Raw genomic sequence first — 7,500 nt, 5'->3', positions numbered from 1 at the left:
TACATGGTTTTCCATATTACTGTATCTAGAGATGTGTTGTGTGCTATAAAATAAAAACCAAGAGCTTAGGATTAAAATATTTTCAAGTCAAATCATTGAAAACCTGTGTTCAATAGATTGACGTCAATTATCTAACTGAACCGCATGAATGCAATGTAAAAATATATAAATCTACGATGAACTGAAAGATTCCGTGACTTATACTACAAAATATACATTGAAAAGTGTCAAATAATATTATAAAATAACTTAGTTGAAAATATTTAATCTATTTCGAAGTGGGAACGATTGGAAGAAGTTAAAGTTTTCGTTTAATTATTTTTTTTACACTGTGTTGAATTCACGAAATACTGCATTATTATTATTGTGTGTTATTTTCCCTTTGTTTGTGTAACGTGGATGGATGTATCAACGGTGTGTGTAAACATCTACCAAGAGAAAGGACAACCACGACGAATGAACGTTTACGTGTGACAAGTACAGCATTCGTTTGAAGTACAAGGTGAGTCGACAAAAATGTGTTATATTGTGTCAGTTTTACATGTTTGTACATTGTTCTAGTTGTAATTTATTAACAAAGAACATTTTATAAAAACTGGCCAGAAAACAGTTTGCTTCCTATATTATTATCAGCTGATTAAAATAACCGCCAACTTATCAATGGAAGGAACGAAATGGTGACACTCCAGATATTTGTTCTTGTTTTTAGACAGCCATTTTTATGATTAGTTCTCACTAAATTCTTCCAATCAGACTATAGACAGTTCGAAGATGACGTCATTGTTGTTTTTTTTGCATCTGCGTTTATGAGTAATTCTCACTAAACTGTATAAACGTTCATGGTTACACATAGTTTTGTGTGTTAGTCCGTTAAACTTTCGGATGGCAATGTTGTGAACTTCTTAGCCAAGTGCATACTATCTATACTATAGATAGAATGCGCTTGGCCAAGGAGTTCACAACATTGCCATCCGGAAGTATAACGGACCAACACACAAACCATGTGTAACCATGAACTTTTATAGTCTGGTTAATACAGTTTAGTGAGAACAACTCACAAACGCGGATGGCAAAAACAATAACAAAGGCCTGAGTGACGTCATCTGCATACTATCTATAGATAGAATGAAGTTGATGTCACTCGGGTCTTTGATATTGTTTTTTTTTGCCATCCGCGTTTATGAGTAATTCTCACTTAACTGTATTAACCAGACTATAGATAGTTTGCGCTTGTCTTAGAAGCTCACAACATTGCCATCCGGAAGTGTAAAGGACCAACACACAAAACTGTGTGTAACCTTGGACTTATATAGTTTGGTTAATACAATTCAGTGAGAATTACTCAGAAACGCGTATCGCAAAAAAAAAAAAAAAAAAAAAAAAAAAAAAAAAAAAAAAAAAAAAAAAAAAAAAAAAAAACAATAACAAAGACCCGAGTGACGTCAATTTCGATCTATCAATAGATAGTTCGAAGATGACGTCACACAGGTCTTTGTTATTGTTTTTTACCATCCGCGTTTATGAGTAATGCTCACTAAACTGTATTAACCCGACTATAAACGTTCATGGATACACACAGTTTTGTGTGTTGGTCCATTATACTTCCGGATGGCAATGTTATGAGCTTCTTAGTCAAGCGCACACTATCTATAGAATAAACAAGTAAGGTTACACATCGTCTTGTGAGTCGGGGCGTTATATTTGGTTGGCGGATGTCGTGAGTATTTAACCTAAACACTTAGCATCAATATTATCAAAGATTCTCAAACCTGAGTCTTGTTACGTGCGGCTATGTAGTCTTGTGGTATCACACTCGCTTTCGGATCGGAAGGTCCTGGGTTTTAGCCTCGCACGGCGCATAGCTGAGTCCTCGGAGAATGCTCTTTACTCGCATCCTCTCACGGTACTCAGGTGTAAAATGAGTATATGGCCGTTGACTCAGTCGGAAAAAATGTAATATCACCTAACAGGCGTCATATCTCGTTCTGTATGATAGGTGTTGCTGTTGGTCAGGGACTCTTTGTAAAGCGCGTTGAGCACACGTTTAGTGAATATTGCGAGATATAAAAGCTCAAGATTAAAAAAAAATGTTGGGGTTTGAACATGTGTCATAATTTTGACATTCTGTATGGTCATCTTGTTCGATCGTCTTTATTTTTAAACCAAACGTTTTCTGGGCAAAATGTCTATTTTTTTCTAAGTGTGTTTTGTCCGAGTAGGACAGAGTTGTTTATTCTTTGCTACGCACCCGGTCTCCCCCCCCCCCCTCCCCTCCCCTCTCGTGTCTTTGTGGGTCTTAAGTACCGTCATTAATTAGAGAAAGTGATAAGCATTTGTCGAGTAGCCAAAAAGTTTAAGTAATACCTGCCTGTAATGTCTTTGGCATTAGCTTTCAGTTGTTCTCACTTCTTTCCCCTTAATTATACAATATATATATATTGTTGCCATTATGGTTATTATTATAATGTTGATGATGATGATGAGGATAATTATCATCATTATCATTTTCGTCATCATTATTGTTATTATTATTACCTTTTTGACACGATGGGTCGCAACTAGAAAATAAAGACAAACAGATGGGGAAAAAAGTAAAACAAAATACAAAATACAAAAAAAAATAAAAAAAAATAATAAAATAAAAAAAACAACACCAAAACAACCCCCAGAAAAAAATCGAACAACACCGCCCCCCCCCCCCAATAAAAAAAAAAAAATAAAAAAAATAAGGAAAACACAAAGCAAAACACAAAGTAAAACCCCGAAAAAATAAATCATAAACACAAGAAGATTAAGACAGGTATGTGAACAAAGAAGTCTGTTTGAGAACAAAAGTGTGACTTAAATAGTTAGGATAGTTGTTGTATACACACATAAATCACCTATAACAATTCATTTTTTATCATCTCTCAGCTGCTGTCAAAATCATCAGCATCATCATTATAATCACCACCACCACCATCACCGCCGCCACAACCACATCCCCCATTACCGTCATCATCATCATCATCATCATCATCATCATCATCATCATCATCATCATCATCATTTTTATCATAACTGCCCCACTACTTCCTCCCCCTCCTCCACTCCTCCCCCTCCTCCTCCTCCTCCTCCTCCTCCTTCTCCTCCTCCTCCTCCTCTTCCTTCTTCTTCTTCTTCTTCTTCTTCTTCTTCTTCTTCTTCTTCTTCTTCTTCTTCTTCTTCTTCTTCTTCTTCTTCTTTTTCTTCTTCTTCTTCTTTTCCAACATTATCTCTTTTTCCTCATTCACATCCTGTTCCTTCTCATACTCTTCCTCTTCGTACTTCTCCTCCTCCTCCCACTCCTTCGCCTCAAACCGCACCATTACCACTTTTTCTTCCCCCTCCTTTCCCTTTTCCCTCTCCTCCTCCTCCTCCTCCTCCTCCTCCTCCTCCTCCTCCTCCTCCTCCTCTTCATTCCTTCCTTCATCATCATCATCATCATCATCATCATCATCATCATCATCATCATCATCATCATCATCACCATCATCATCATCATCATCATCATCATCATCATCATCATCATCATCATCATCATCATCATCATCATCATTATTATCATCATCATCATCATCTTCTTTTTCTTCTTCGTCTTCTTCTTCTTATTTTTCTTCTTCATTACTCTTTTCCTACCACCTTCTCATTTCTTACTTCTCGTCTTCTTTCTCCCACTTCCCACCCACCATCTTGTTATAACGACATGATAAATTCCTATTTCATTCATAAGTGTCCCGTAAGGGCCCTTTTACATCACTTTACACACGGGAACGAAATTCGCAGACAACACACTCCGTGACACACACACACACACACACACATACACACACACACACACACACACACACATACTCTCTCTCTCTCTCTCACATGAAAACACATGAACATATTCATTTATAATTTCTCTCTCTCTCTCTCTCTCTCTCTCTCTCTCTCCCCCCCTCTCTCTCTCTCTCCGTCTCCTTCTCTCTCCCACTCCTTCTCTCTCTCTATATTTCTTTCTCTCTCACCCTATACTATACTCATCAATTACTCACTCATTTATTCTCTCACTCGCTCACTCACCGACCAATTCACTCTATCTATCTATCTATCTATCTATCTATCTATCTATCTATCTATCTATCTATCTATCTATCTATCTATCTATCTATCTATCTATCTATCTATCTACCTATCTCTCTATCTATCTATCTATCTCTATCTATCTATCTATCTATCTATCTATCTATCTATCTTCTATCTTCTATCTATCTATCTATCTATCTATCTATCTATCTATCTATCTATCTATCTATCTATCTATCTATCTATCTATCGCGAACAAAAACTAAAAACGGGATAATGTAAATATGTATACCTCTATTGACGTAACATTTCCTTGTGTGGTTTGTTTGTGGTTTGGCTCCTCCCATCATGAAAGGAAGGTAAATAATAAATATCATATTATACATATTAAATAAAAGTGAAAGACAACATCCTTCTTGTGAGAGAAAAATATCATATATTAAAATTAGCAAGCGGAAATACCACCAAGCTGATATATTGAAGCTAACTTAAAAGTTTGTATGAATGTGATGAAACTGGGATATCAACTTCTGTACTTCCTCCTCTTTTCCCCACTTTATTCTACTTCTATCCACTTCTTTCCCCTCACCTTTCTCTTGTTTCTCTTCTTCTTCTTCTTAAATTGAGATTTTATAAAGCGCAATATCCAGTAAACGTACTCAAAGCGCTTTGCAAAGGTTCCCTAGCCAACTGCAACACGCAACATGAAGAACGAGGCATGACCCCGGCTAGGCGATATTACAATTTTTTTTCATACAGAGGCACCGCTAATAACGGCCAGGTCCTCATTTTACGGTTAGAGAATGTAAGTAATAAGCCTTTTCCAAGGAGTCAATTATGCTCTGAGCGAAGCTCAAACCGAAGAACTTCCGATTCAAATGCGAGTGTCAAACCACAAGACCAGATTCTTCTTCTTCTTCTTCTTCTTCTTCTTCTTCTTCTTCCTCCTCCTTATGCTCATAACTGAGCCAAATAAAGTTTTTTCTCTCTCTTTAAAAAAAAAGTAATAATCCGTTTCTTTTTGTCAAAAAGCTGAACACCATCAAGTGCAGTGGGCGATGTCCCATAGAAGGTGCATTGGGCGATGTCACATTGAAGGTGCATTGGGCGATGTCCCATAGAACGTGCAATGGGCGATGTCCCATAGAAGGTGCATTGGGCGATGTCACATAGAAGGTGTAATGGGCGATGTTCCATAGAAGGTGCAATGGGTGATGTCCCATAGAAGGTGCAATGGGCGGTGTCCCATAGAACGTGCGATTGGCGATGTCCCATAGAACGTGCAATGGGCGATGTCCCATAGAAGGTGCAATGGGCGATGTCCCATAGAAGGTGTAATGGGCGATGTCCCATAGAAGGTGTAATGGGCGATGTCCCATAGAAGGTGTAATGGGCGATGTTCCATAGAAGGTGCAATGGGCGATATCCCATAGAACGTGCAATGGGCGATGTCCCATAGAAGGTGTAATGGGCGATATCCCATAGAACGTGCAATGGGCGATGTCCCATAGAAGGTGTAATGGGCGATATCCCATAGAACGTGCAATGGGCGATGTCCCATAGAAGGTGCAATGGGCGATGTCCCATAGAAGGTGTAAAGGGCGATGTTCCATAGAAGGTGCATTGGGCGATGTCCCATAGAAAGTGCAATGGGCTATATCACATAGAAGGTGCATTGGGCGATGTCACATAGAAGGTGCAATGGGCTATATCACATAGAAGGTGCAATGGGCGATGTCATATAGAAGGTGTAATGGGCGATGTCACATAGAAGGTGCGATTGGCGATGTCCCATAGAACGTGCAATGGGCGATGTCACATAGACGAAAAAGAATTGACGGAGGACAGAAGATGACATGGCCTTGATTGCCTTTGACTTTGAGGATATTAATTGTCAAGAGAGAACAAAAGAAAAAGGTGATAGTTTATATAGTGCAATATTCACTAAACTTGCTGAAAGCACTTTACATGGATCCTCGACCAACAGCAACACATAACATGCAATAAGAGAGAGAAGGAGATAGATAGATAGAGAGAGAGAGAGAGAGAGAGAGAGAGACAATATATATATATATATATATATATATATATATAGAGAGAGAGAGAGATAGATAGATAGATAGATAGATAGATAGATAGATAGATAGAGAGAGAGAGAGAGAGAGAGAGAGAGAGAGAGAGAGAGAGAGAGAGAGAGAGAGACGGGTCTTTGGCTGAGAGGTAAACAAATAAAATATAGTGTTCGTTTTTTTGGGAGGTAATAATATAGTTTTTCCTTGTAAATTGTCTATCTGTTATGAGCTGATAGTTATATTTTTTTGTTTTGAACATATCTTATAAAACATTTGAGTGTATTCCTCCTAGTCTGATCCTTTGCTTGTGTCTGGATAAGATTTTTAGGTGATCTCGAACGAAATACATTCGTGGTATGATCTTGGAATCTGCATCGGTTCCCCATTTGAACCTATTCTCTTTTGCCTTACTTTTTCTCATGTGCCTTTTGATTGTAATTCTAGACTTTTTGACTATCCCAATTTTTGACTACCCCATTTTCTTCCTATTTACTCAGCCTGATATGACCGAAATGTGTTGCAAACACCGTAAAATCTTTAAAAACAACATAAAACATAAATAGTAGTTCTACGATTTTTTCGTAGTATTTGGCAGGCCTGGTATATAGTATAGCAGCATGCCTGAAGCCATCATGGCCATGAAACACGACATGCTGCATCATAGAGGCTTACCACAGTATCACTGGACATGACAACAGCCACGGCTACACACACCTATAACCCCTTCTTGATTCCTTAATCCCAAGGCCTTCCCCATGCCTCGTTGACAGACAAATGAACACACGCAGATAAAAATAAACCAAAACAACAACAGCAGGAACAACAACAACAACAACAACCCCCCCCCCCCCAAAAAAAAAAAAAAAAAAAAAAAAAACACACGCAAAAAAACAAACAAACAAAAAAACAAAAACAAAAAAAAAAAAAAAACAACAAACAAACAAACAAAAGAAGAAAAATCTCGATTTAATCCGGGATAGATCTCGGTCCCGATGCCTGTGAAGCGAGCGCTCTACCAACTGAGCTATCAGAATCCCACAATAATATTTCCCCTTTTAACTGCATTTTGTCTTCATTTCAAAAGTCGCTTTCCTGTTTTATATGACTGTTACGGAGCAGGCATTTATGTTGATAATAACAAGAAATGAAGTGAGTAGGAAAGTGCCAGAAGGCAACAGAGATAGACTATAATTTGAAGGGGCTTTTTTGGGGGTCGTGGATAGCTCATACGGAAGAGTCACAATCTCCCCGGCCAGGTGGAGTAGTACTCGCATGGTCGCGGGTTCGAGCCCCGATCGCCGCCGCGAAGTTTTTATTTTCTGTTGTCTTCTGACACTTT

At 38.3% G+C, this 7,500-nt stretch overlaps 1 long non-coding RNA gene across 1 annotated transcript in view; it reads left to right on the top strand.

The window, feature by feature from the left end:
- Positions 1 to 29: 29 nt before the first annotated feature.
- Positions 30 to 7,500, top strand: part of LOC144972470 (uncharacterized) — a 102,694-nt gene continuing 95,223 nt past the window's right edge. The window contains exon 1 of the long non-coding RNA XR_013645362.1: positions 30 to 502. This is a non-coding gene — a long non-coding RNA (uncharacterized LOC144972470). The remainder of the gene's footprint in view (positions 503 to 7,500) is intronic.

This window comes from Berghia stephanieae, chromosome 5 (genome assembly GCF_034508935.2).
Source record: "Berghia stephanieae isolate SIO BIC M18660-M18661 chromosome 5, UCSD_Bste_1.3, whole genome shotgun sequence".
Classification (NCBI taxonomy): Eukaryota; Metazoa; Mollusca; class Gastropoda; order Nudibranchia; family Aeolidiidae; genus Berghia; species Berghia stephanieae.
The sequence above is the reverse complement of the archived record's forward strand: the minus strand, read 5'-3'. Positions and strand labels throughout refer to the sequence as shown.